Source organism: Phalangium opilio, unplaced genomic scaffold (assembly GCF_054372755.1).
Source record: "Phalangium opilio isolate 3A_F unplaced genomic scaffold, DU_Popi_V2 ptg000003l_1, whole genome shotgun sequence".
NCBI classification, from domain to species: Eukaryota; Metazoa; Arthropoda; class Arachnida; order Opiliones; family Phalangiidae; genus Phalangium; species Phalangium opilio.
Window position 1 is genome coordinate 13,956,236 of NW_028324145.1, and position 13,170 is coordinate 13,969,405.

Below are 13,170 nucleotides of genomic sequence, written 5' to 3' on the forward strand. Positions count from 1 at the left end.
AAAATCACGCCATTCTAAGGCAATTTCCAAGAGAAGATACGTCCTTTTCGAACTTAATCGCGTGCTTGGTTTATGGGCTAGCGCGCGTCGGCCCAATTCACGGAGGTTTTAAATTAATCAAAAGACAGTCCATGTCAATGCCGATTAGTCGCCGATACCGGAGTTATGATGGTTTCAAAAGGAGCTTATCTATATTGGAGCACCGGTTACAATTAGTTATACTCTTATTAAAATACGCCGCCCTCCATATCCCGAGCATTTTAAATATTTTCCTCAACCCTTATTATTACTTTAGGTGAAATAGATTAACGAGAAGCTATTAAAATTCCACTCTATACATTAACAGTACGCTGAGATGTCTTACAATTAAACGGAGCTCTTAATTAAAGAAGAAAAATCAATATCGAAATTTTAGTTTAATTTACTTCTGTTTCGATAGCGAGGAATTATAATAATAAGGCGGAATTTTGCCGGTTAATTTAGTCTGCCAGGAGATTTTGGGAATTAGTAAAGAGCAGTATAGTTTATAATTAATACTTAGTTCGTAACCGGGAGTATCCGATTCGGCCTTTGTCACAAAATCTAACTTGACAAGGAAATCTAAAGACATTCTCGTCCGGTATTTAATAAGGAAATTAGCGCGCGGATCTCCATAGATAATATATTTTAAACGAATTTAGGTCGAAATATCCCAGCAGGGATCGAAACTGATTTATTGAAAAGTTCCGCCTAAACTTTCCCCTTGATAGTCTACCTCAAAGGGGTAAAATCGTATAAGTGACTCTGATTTGGACAACGCAGATTTGAAATCTGACGTTAATTTTAAATATAATTCTATTTGAAAGCGAAAAAGTTCTATCCAGTATCCATCCATCGAATTCATTTTTAGGGGAGAAGAGATGGATACAAGAGGTCCCTTGATGGAAGTTGGAGAGAGGAAAGAACAAAGAAATATGTAACCATTATAGAGATATCGCCTTTACAAGATAACTTTGCAAATTAGTGGAAAGCCTCGGCGGATTAATAAGTAAGGCTAAAATTGATAGGGGATAAAAGTAGTTGACGCAAACTCGGGTTGAACGAGCCGAGTGTAAGTAAAGAGCGGAGAGGACTGGGAAAACTGACTGTCAATATTGAAAAAGATAAAAATCCGACGCGCGTTATAGAAGGGAGCTAGAAGACGAGCGAAATGGGCGCGAGAGAGCAAATAAGGAAGGAACCCCCGGGGGGGGGAGAGACGGTGCTCGGGGTATTGTGTGGGAGTACCAAGAGAGCGTGTTCGCCAGAGAAGAGAAAAGGAGAAAAATTGTTAAGAGAGGTTTTCTAAAGTGGCCATTCCGCCACCGATTTTCAATAGCCGCAGAGCTTGGCAGCACTAAAAAGAGAGATTCTAGCTACAGAGAACCAGGGCAGCCCGTGCTTCATGCAGGGTACTCAGCCTGATATTGAGGGTCCAAGTTATCAACTCGAAAAATCCTTTATTCCTGGACGCTATATGACTTCTAATATCGCCGCGACCCCAGCTCCTTCACCGCCCACCCTAAAACCCTAAATGGTGGATACGAGTACCCCGATGTTTCTGTATCGAACAAGTGTCCCGTGCAAGCGCATCTGGCATCATAGCGCGACCCAAAACCCAAGACTTGGCTCTGAATTCCATCTTGGTCGTAACAACGTTTCCAAAATAAATATTAGTATACCTTATCCGTCATCAAATCATTGAGAAACTTTATACTTATGGCCTAATTACGAAGTTCAGGCAATTCTCAGCAACGTCAAATTGGTCCCCAGCACCGCGCGGGTAAACAAGCTATTTACTAGGTAACTAATTTCCGTGACGCCTGCACGTCGAGCGTGCAAAGTAGAAGGTTACTTAGAGTCACGTGGTAAATATCTACTTCCGATTTACCTTCATGGAATTATTGTATTCATGATTTGACCCGCCGCGTTTCAGTCAACCGGTAGATGAATGCGAACGATAAGACTTAAAAATTTGGCCCTTTTTTTCAGCCTCCATCTAGATATACATTATGTATTCAGGAGCCGTCCATGGGAAACCTGATGGTTGGGGGAGGACCAACGGGGGAAATATGTCAGACTTTTTTTTTTGGTCGGTGAAGACACTGTCGACACGAATGTTTTCGCGTACCTTATCAAGATCATTCCCCGGTACAGCGTGTAGCGGCTGCTCTTTTCCCGTGAACAATCGGGTGATACGAGCCCGCTTTGACCATGAATTGACCTTATCTCTCGCGCGAATATTGACCTACAAGTAAGGCCCGAGAAATAGGTCGAGGTGCATGCCAAGACGATTCAAAGTCAAACCCGATTTAGTTCAAGAACGGCACGAATTCAGTATTCATGGAGAGATTTCTAAATCCGCGTCACAGCTTTGACGTAAGTCTTACGGGGCTTATAGAAAATAGCAATAACAAATATGAGAAACAGTAACTAAATTCTTTAGCGGCGAGCCTAGCTGTAGTGAGATAAGAATATTGTTCGAAGGAATTTTTGATTCTTTCTTCTCGGTTGAAGATTTGACGCGAGAGATTGCCTTTATTCCAGGGATGTCGCTTTATTTTCCTAATCAGATGTCATCTACGAGCAATATTTCATAGACTTCGTGACGTTCTTCCATCGAAAATGAATATTTTTTTTATTCGGAATGAGGGGGGGCTTTTAGATTGAACGCTAAAACCATGCAACATTTTAATTTTATACTCCCAAGGTAAGATCTTTAGGCCTAAATCTAGGATTTTTGGCGTTCCTCTGTGGTTTTGAAAGACCGACGAATTATTTACGTAAACAATTCGACGTTGTCCCAAAATGTTTCTCAATTAATCTGATGCAAACTGGCAACGTCTGACTTTGTCCTACACGCGGGACACAGCTTGGGAACCTAGCTACTCCACCGTGCTATACGATATCAAATACGATTTGGTTTCTTTCAAATTTACGATGGGTTACGTAAGAATTTAGTTCGTTTTTCCGAGAAAGAAAATGGTATCGAGTATTCTAGTCACGCGCCTAAATAGTTTCTATTGTGTTGTCATCAAAACCGAGTTCGAATATAGCCCCGAAAATGGCGTTTCAACTTTCAAGGCAGATAAGACTCGAGCAGAGAGAGAGAGAGAGAGAGAGAGAGAGAGAGAGAGAGAGAGAGAGAGAGAGAGAGCTAGAGAAGAGGGATGTTGCCAAAAAGAAAGAAAGAAGAAAAAAGGAAGAGACATATAAATTCTCTGACGAGTTTTCAGACGAAAATCGTGCTCGCCGGGTCAAGAACCCGGTCAACTATAAGCTCGTTCACGTATACCTTTTATTTTTTAGGATCTTTTAAACGCGGGAATATCATTTTTAGAACTTTCTTTTTACCTCTCCGTGTGACGTAGTCCAGGAGAGGTTCTGTAACGGCCGTGTCTGTGTGTCTGTCTGTCTGTCTGTGTGTCTGTCTGTCTGTCTGTCCGTTGTTACACCCACGTGACCGCGTTCGCAGTTTGCGTATCGGAGCAAACGTGTTCGCCATTTCCGAACTGCTTTCACAGTCACGGAAATGGCTCCTCTACTTGAGTTCTCACACCACCATCTTCTGGTCTTTGTCCATCCCACACGGCCACCAGTCTGTACATACTGGCTTCTAATCACCACCATCTTCTGGTCTATGTCCATCCCACACGGACACCAGTCTGTACATACTGGCTTCTAATCACCACCATCTTCTGGTCTTCGTCCATTCGACTTGGACAGCAGTCTGTACATACTGGCTTCCAATCACCACCATCTTCTGTTCTTTGTCAATCCCACATTGACACCAGTCTGCACTTACACTGGCTTCTAACACCACCATCCACTGGTCTTCCGTCTATTCCACATTGACACCAATCTGTATCATTGGCTTCTACTCCATTATCATCGTTTGGTTTTAGGATATACGCGGCGATCAGCTAGGGTTACGAGAAACGTCTAGCCTCCCTAAGGTGGGATCGCCACCAAAGGTTTTCGCAATTGCGCTTTTTCCTTACTATTATAATGGAAACGAATCGTATATATACCCCAAAATTTGAATAAAGCGGGCAAGAGGGGTACCCTTCACTTTAAACGTCAATATTAGCAAAGTTTGAGATGATAATAGGTATAACTTTATTTTAAACGATTTAACTATTATTAATGTTAATTATTGAAGATTAAAATAATTAAAAATAATTATATTTATTTAAATATTAAAGATAAACCTCTCGTGCAAAGAGAGAGATTATCATTGCCTCCTATATCTACCAAGGCCCGTGCATGCGATATATTTCCTTCATTGCCTCCTATATCTATGAAGGCCCGTGCATTGTGATATATTTCATTCATTGCCTCCTATATCTATCAAGGCGCGTGCATTGTGATATATTTCATTCATTGCCTCCTATATCTATCAAGGCCCGTGCATTGCGATATATTTTTCAAAACAACAACAAAAATGGGAAGCTCCTCTCAGAAACATAATAATTTCTTTTCTCTGTATATGAAATGAAAATATGGATAATATTGCGCTCCTTCTTTAATGGTATGAATCCTTGCCTGTCTATTAATATTTTACGTAGGAGTAATACGTTTTTAGCGAAGTCTAGAGAGGATAAACATAAGCGATATTGTTTCGGAAAAAAAATACTGCTTCCACTAATGGGTTTATACTCCTTGTTACTGTTGTATAAAGTAATCATGATAAAAGCTTAAAAAATTACGAGAGGACAGACCTTTTTATCCTCTTGTTTTATTCTTAATAAGAATATAAAACATTTATTTTGTATCAAAAAATATTTTTTGGTGCTAAGATTGCTTTAAAAAATCCAAACGGTTAGGCATTGGTAAAAAAGACAAATGATATTTTTCAAATCTAATGAGATAACACCCACCTAGTTGAAAATTGCCCTTTTTTATCCGCGGGAGCCATTCTTAATGAGAATTTCGATGCTAGTAGGTTGTCAATTAAACTACCGGTATATTATTGTTGTTGGAAATTGGACATTAAGTCAAATTTAGTGGTTGTATAGGGCCAGCAGGTTTTTGCCGCTTCTTTTTGTGAGTATTTGATTTTTGTATGTAAAATGGAGGAAGATAATGTTGAGAGTAAGGATGAAATGAGGAAGCGCAAAGCGCGGGAAAGGATGAGGGCAAAAAGGTCGACGTTTTCATTGGATACTTAAGTTTATATAATCTTCTCGACACGGAGAGGTAATATTTTGGTTTTCCCAACTTGTTTTTCTCTCTTAACTCTTAGATCCGAATCTCATTTTTAACATTATTTATTATCCAGGAAATTTACTTTTAAAGGAATCCTCTAAATAAACATTAAAATATTTGTTAATAATAAATACGATATATATAGCAAAGGGTTGCCCATAAATTTAATTACTCGACTAATTAATTGAAGTAAAGTGAGAGGATTAGAGAGAATTATTTTTATCCCTGGTTAATCTAACACTCCGTGTGGTTATTAACAAATTCTAAAGTATAGATTAGTTATTCAGCCAAAGGATTTAAAACGTATTAGTCGCTGCTGGCGTATTTCTATAGCTTCAAATTTTCGAGTCTCCCCGGGCCCCGGCTTTCGAGTTCTTAATTCCATAATCTAGGCGCTAAAGAACTTGTATATTTAGAGATTAAGCGCGGAGTTATAAGCTACTTGTCCGTATCGAAATCAAGAGCTAATAAAAGAAAGAAAGAGCCGCGTGCTGCGGAGTCGCGGATTTTAAAACCCACGACAAACATTTGGTATACACGGAGTAAAATGATATTGCCAAACCCGTTCCTTAAAGAAAACAAACGGGCAAAGCATCATCGTTGTCGGCTCTTTTGAAAAGGAAAAAAAATATATCATTGTTTTCAAACAAAAAAAAGGGTTTTAAAATGCAAATTTAAGTGGACGAAAAATCGAATTTGAATTATTTGAAACGCATTTTTTATCTAGACATATCCTGTTATTTTAAATAAATTTATCCATTCGCGAGATACGTTCAAGGCGCGAGCCGCGCGGCGACTTTTGAACAGTTGTCCTCCATCATACAGTTCTTGGAGCGTCGAAGAAAAGAGCTTTAACAGATTGGCCGTATCCGGAATCATTAGTTTTCAACAAGACATTGAAACCTTTTCCGTATCGTTGGAGCTAAAGAAACAATAGAGCCTCCGCTTGCCTGTTACGTTAGGTTAGGTTAGGTTTGATTCATGGTCAAATGCGTGAGAAACTTAGGTTTCAACAACGATTCCATCACTGGCGATAAAACTTAATTTTTTTGGGGTTACATCACGCGGTGTAAGGCAATGAAATAAGTTAGCCCTTTTGAAAAGCGAGGATAAAAGTGATACAGGGGAATATATGGAAGGGCATGCACGCTGCAGAGCGAAGACACGACGACTATATAGGAAGTCAATTGCCCTAGGCCAAGGAATAAACCGGTCCGGTATATATTCGTCCATGAATTGAAGAGCGGAGAATGTGACATCTCTGGACGGTTTTTTTTCTTCTTCTTTATATCGAGAACATTTTTTATTCCATTTTATAAATAGCCAAGAAAAAAAAAAGAACGTCTCGGAATTGGAAATCTACGATCTCAAGGCACGTCAGATACAACCCGAGTATCATTTTTAACATTCAAAAGTCAAAGGAAAGTCAAAATCAAAATCAAAATCAAGAAAAAGTAGAGATCGAATCCTATAAGAGTTTAAGAAAAAAAATGCAGTGCATGCACGGTTGGAAAATAATTTTAGAGAATTAACCAGAAGTTATATATATATGAGAGTGAGACGAGTTGCAATGCATTTCGTATATAACTTCGGATTCTGCAGTGACACTTGAAATATTGGGCGAGATGAAAAGAATATATGGGGATGGTCGCGGAGTTGAAGGTGTCACACCATGCATGGGCGTTTGCGTTTCTCGCCCGAACAACAGAAGGTAAGACGCGGGTGGGTTTAAAAGGGACGAGCTGCATGGCCTCGGGATAATCCGATTACGGATTTTGGGTCCAAAATACGCGCAATAACATCCGAGATAACAAAAAGGATTAAAGGCGATGTCCTTGCCTAGCTACGGAATATTCCGTGGTGCCAGAGGAATGAGACACTCACTCGATTTGCATAATGGAAGAGACTCTTAATACAAGCAACGAACGAACGAACGAAGGGCCATTCTCTCTCTCCATCTCGCTCTGTTATAGATCGTCGCCGAGAGATCCAAAGAACGAATTAATTAAAACTTAACTAAATAGGAAGAGCGGAATGTTTTGGGATTATTATCGCCTTTTAAGACGCGATTATTGGATATCGCGCGAGCGGTTTAAGACCCGCGGGTGGAACTCTTGAAGTATCACCGCGCCCGTGTACGTATAGCCAGCTTAGTGGTCTGGCAAGGCCAAAATGAGCAAGCGGCTCGATCGTATAGTGGAATTAAAGCGGCTTGGTATTTAAGCCGATCAACGGCTTATACTCAATTAAACAAATTTAGACGCGTCTCCCACTAATGAAATAAACGTATTTCACCGATGGAAGAGTTAAATATCTATTCGAAGACCCCTAGCTAGCTATCGAGCCACACCTAGACCTAGTCGGACTCTCCTTTAATACGATTAAAACCATTTGGCTCGATCCGTTTCATAGAATTTGAGCGGACCAAAATGCATGCGTGATCCAGAGCGCAATTGAAAACCAAAGGCTTTTGCAATAACCCATCCCACGCACTTTTAAACCGTTTCATATGAGAAATGGAATATTTACACTAGTTCAAATTAAACTTTCCCAACTCATCTACAGCTTCACGTACGCATATACCATGAAAAAGAAAAAAAAACCAGAATCACCCCGTGTAGCTTAGGCCTAGTAAAACACTATAGAGCGAGTAAAAACCTGGTATGAAAACCATCCTTATGGATGGAATGGATCGAAGAGTGCTTGTAGGGAAAGCAAAGCAATCATAAAAGGCGTATTACGCATTCGCGCGAGCGCAAAAAAAGTGGGGAAAATGATGCGCCAAAGTCAAAAGACAAATTCAATGTTTACTTAAACAGGGAGGCTAGCAAAAAATTGCTACGAATCAAAATCACGATTTCCCAGGCGCCATCAGTTCTTCGATAAAAAAAGCGTTATATGGCGATGCAGGGGCCGAAAGATCCAACGTCGCTTACATATTAAAAGCGATATCAGAAGTACAAAACCCGCGGTACAAGTACGAATAGATACGCTCTTGGTTTTACTATTTCAACAGTGCAGAAATGTTACGATAGCTACTTCAAATGATGGATTTCTTGCTGTATCAATAGAGCAAACGATATTTTCGTAGGTCTGTCCTCGGGCCCATTATATTCGCTTCTCTCTCGGACGCGGTGTTAATCCCCTACACTGAGAGCCATTTTCAATTTATGAACTTTTCGTTGGGCAGAGTATACGAACTCTTCCCCCTGTTATCTGTTCTTCCCAGCAATGTTCCCTCGCCCTCCCTCTCTTAACCGCTTCAATATTTTAGGCTCTACTTTACCTCCCCCCTCTCAGGGCTCCCCCTTTTGGCTAAAGGGGCTTTTCGCTTTTAGCTTTAGTCTCGGCGCGAACCGAAAGAGATTGGATTGGAAAGTCATCTTACGCGCCAGTATTATATAATGTTAAATATAAGGCCCGGGAGAAAAGTTAAAACGTACCTCGTTAAAATTCATTTTAAATTAATTAAAAACATTCTTCCCCCTTTAAATTTCGAATAATTATTTACGCTTGTTTGGGTTACTTCGCATATTAGGCTTTCAATAAAACAAATATAAACAAATTTCAGGGACAAAATCCTACAAACATTATTAGCCTATTTCGAAGTTCATTGAATGAAAAAATAACAGCTCCATTAAAAAGTAATTGGTGTTTCGTCACAATTAAGTAAGAAATGAACCGGTTGTACAGAGACATTACGCAGCCTACTTTACGCCATAAAAACCTATCACCGTGTGTCATTAACAAAAAGATGATGAAAGGCGATTACTCCATATCTCCGCAATCAGTCCGACACGCGTTCCTAACACTTACTAATTTTAGACTGTAAATAAACTTATCAATTTTAATGAACTACACGAATAAGTTCCAATCTCTCAACGCCCACAAACACAACAGAACCTATAGGAAAAATGACGATGGAACACAAAGGTTGTCACGCGGGAGAAAGTGTACCTCGTAAAGTAGTCAGACAAGAGTTTGCAACCATAGCGAAAATTGGAGGGAGTATTGGAGAGGAGAGGACAGGGCGTCGAGGGGAAAGATGACATTCTGTTTATTTTGGCTGCCAAGGAACCGCTTGCTTTTCATTAGAGCAAATGGCCTTGCCTTGTCCTACACGGATCGTACGCCACGCTATCTATTCCCCTCCAGACATCATACGTCGAGGAATATATAAACTCAAATCTCGGAGCCCGCCGCCGCGAGTATTACAATGTCCTAAGTAAACCCCTGACTGTCTCGAACCAAGCAAGGGCCCGGCCGCTTTACAGGAGGAATTTCAAATCGCTTTTGACCCTGTTCGCGCTAAAAACCCCCAAGAACAAGAGCGAAATCAGTAAATCAGCATTAAGTTACGTCTGTCATGATGACGCGGTTCAGAATTATTTTTTTAGACGGTGATTATTGTTCAAAATTCTTCAATTCTCAAGTATTATTAAAGATGGATGGGTATATGCGAACGAAACTCTGGACTGACTAAGATCCACATTGCAGCTTGCGAAAGTATGACACCCTAGGCCTATAGATAAAACATTGCCATCGCGCCATATAGTTTGTTTTTGTCGCTTCACGATATGGAAGGAAGAGGAGAGGATGATCCACTTAGGATAATGAGGCGCTATTGAACAATAAAGGCAGCCAAAGAGAATTTTCGTGTAACGATAGCTCCAAAGTTTGTTTAAGCCCCATATGCAACCCTTAATTTATTCGCCCACGCACCCCCCCTTCCCTCCCCTTTCCGTTCTCCGTGCAGCGTCAAACCAAGCCTAACTCCCACCCAAAAAAATGCACACTCACACACAATAGGAGCCATTGCAATTAGGCACCAAAAAGTGACCGCGTCATATTTTAACACCAATTCATTGTCCGCTTCGTCGCATCGTGTAGAGAAAGGACAATGGAAGTAGAAAATGTTTGGTTTCAGACGATTGATGCGCGCTGATAAGTGTTCTGATAGGGGTGATGTTAGAACAAATTGATTTTCCTGATTGGTCATTTAGCAGCTCGCGAAAGTTAAAAAAGACAAAGCGATTCTAGCTGCGCACCTTAATTTGAGAGTTAACAATCCACGACCTATATAATTGTGTCGATTTGATTTGCATGGTTAAAGGAGAAAAACATATCTCCATTCCAACATATAATTTCTGCCGCAAAAATCTTTTACGCAAGCTGCTCAAAACAAATGATTTTAATTTAAAGTCACTCTTGTTTATTTACAAAAATAGAGGAGCGAGTGGGTATTGGGAAAGAAGCTGCAAAATGAAGTTTGGCTAATACCGACCGCATGAGCTCTGAGCTAAAAAAGACAAAACAACATTTCTTAGCATTTAGCAAATTATAAGGAACATGTGGAGGGAGAGAGCTAGAAGAAAACAGCAAAGATCAAACGATAAACATACGAGAAACTACTGTCTAAAACTCGCTAAAACAAACAGTAGTCAAAAGTCAACGTCAAAAACGGGTATGCGTGCTGGTGCGACGTGCAAATTCTCCCGCAATGAAAACAAAGTTATTTCGACTAGATTCGTTCGGGAGCCGCCTTAAGCCCTAACCACGCACCACGAGTCGGAATACGGACTTCGGCATGCACTCGGAGAACCAAGGAAAAAGCTTTGGTTGGGTTCGGGATCGCTAGAAGCTGAAAGACCGGAAACGCTCGCGGCAGGGGTTTACCGTACCAACTTCTCAAAATAACGCGCCTTGTCAAGGGACTAGGGCTGGATTGGAAAAACGCGGATACCAATTCTATAGCGGGATTTAAACGGCGAGTCGCTATCCGCTTTTAAAGAGATGACAAAATCAAATCATATCGAAACATTAGAAATGTCATCCTTGTACGCCCGGGTGGACGATATTAACATGCAGGTTGCCCTAATCTTAGAAAATGTAAAATGTTTCCCAAAAGAGCGTTTACTTCCCGTTGAAACATTAAGAACTTTGTAAAGCGTTGCTAGGGTAACGAGAGAATTAAGAGCTAGCGAATGATTTCACAATCCCTTAAAAAAAGATGTCGCGTTAGCAACTAGGCTTATAGCCGATGGGTGGGTAAGCAAAGGATGCTGATTCAACAGCAGACGGAGGATTTCGAACCTGCGTGACTCTTAGCGCATGCAGGGTTTGTCTTCCCGCTGCGAGAGAGCACATCGTGTTTATTAACCCGCAGCGATATAGGCGCAGTGAATGCCAAGAAATGACATTCCCCAAAAACCACGCGGCCCAAATCATTTGACAAGCTTCAACGACGAAACAAGTGAGCCCCGGTTTCCAATTACGCTATTTCGGTGGTTAAACACGCGCTCTTTACATTCCACCGTTGCCAAAAATAAATTAACACTTCCATCTCGATCCCCTGCACCAACGACAAAGGGCCAATACATATATTTTATGCAGCACGCTAACTTAAAGAGTTGATCTACTTCCGTCGATCGCTTTGGATTCGTTCCAGATAAGCGGAAGCACGCGCCCGTTGTTTCTAAACGGAAAAGCGATTATCGCTCCCCATCATCCAAACTCTATTTTAAAAGTGCTAATTGCAAACACGTGTATTTGTTACTTTAACGGAGCTTCCCCATTTTTTTATTATTATTATTATTATTATTTCAAAACAATACTGCGCATGCTTTTGTTATATCCCCTCGACAGCAATTCTTTTGATGACATAAATTATGTTTGAAATTTTTAAAGGATGATGAATTTCATTTCGATAAGACGCTCGGCTTCTGTATTTCAAAATCATGGGCGTACGATACATTTCTTTGACCTCGAAGGGAATAACCTTCAACCTCGATAACCCGAACGCGGTGGTTGAATATTTCCCCATATTTGAAAACAGTTAAGGCCATAAATCACTGCAGGAACGCGACATCATAACGTATATACATGATATATATACGCTCGCCGTTTTAAAATGGATATAGAAGAGGAGCACCTGTCCATATCGTTCACTGACTTCTGGCTACGCGAAACAAATCATCAATTTTACCGCTTACGCAAAAACCGGAACCACAGTGCGCCCTTTAGTCTCCCTCCCTGAACCCATGCATTGTCTTAAGACAGCTTTGAAACTGCTTCTTTTAAAGATGCTAAAAATGGGACCGCGAATAGGCCTTAAGTAGAAGGTAAAAAATGCAAATCGTGCATGCAGGCTTATTGAGTCGATTCCTCGGACAATTGAAGGAATCCCTGTAACTGTTGTCCCCAATTAATTCCTCACTCGGGTTTATCTCGATAAAAATCTCCCACCCCTAAAATCAATCGATTACAGGCAACGAGACATCTCATCTATAGCACGCGTGCTCTAAAAAGTATCCACGATCCAGCGAGCGAGCTAATCCGGCCAATCCGTACAAAATATCAAATAATTTATCAGTTATTACTTAGACAAGTCACGAAGAAATGATTTCTTCCCAAATGGGATGAGGGAAAACCGAAAGTGGTGAATGATTAGAAAAAACTCTCACAATCTAAGACTAAACGATAACAAATGAAATCCATGTACAGTTCTGGGTCAGATTTTAACGGATCCCAGACGGAAGATTATTCGGGATTGGGACGGTGCACGGCGCTAAGAGCCATTATCGAAAAGATACAGGCGGTAGACGGTAGAGTACGGGACCCTGTTAGGGGGATGGGAGCTAGGGATAGGGGAGGGGTTGTCTAAACGGGGTCTAATGGAATTAACAAAAGCTTTATATCCTTTAAGACTATCGGCACACATTCATCCTTAATTCTTCTTTAGGAAGTGACGTCACGGAATTATTGTCAAAGCGGAAGAAGGTTGTAGGCTTGGCCGGGCGAGGATTTAAGGAAAGCCTCTCCGGGAGGAAAATAAAGTGGCGGCGGGTGAGGGAGGGAGGGGGTGCGTGCCCCCCTGAAAGAGTAACCGTCGCCAAGGAAAAGGGAAGGAGAATCGGAAGAGGATTTCAACCAAAAGCCGCTTAC

The 13,170-nt window shown here is 40.9% G+C and overlaps 1 protein-coding gene across 4 annotated transcripts in view; it reads right to left on the reverse strand.

The window, feature by feature from the left end:
* LOC149718024 (uncharacterized) overlaps positions 1-13,170 on the reverse strand; it is a 34,293-nt gene that overhangs the window by 20,315 nt on the left and 808 nt on the right. The window lies entirely within an intron of this gene.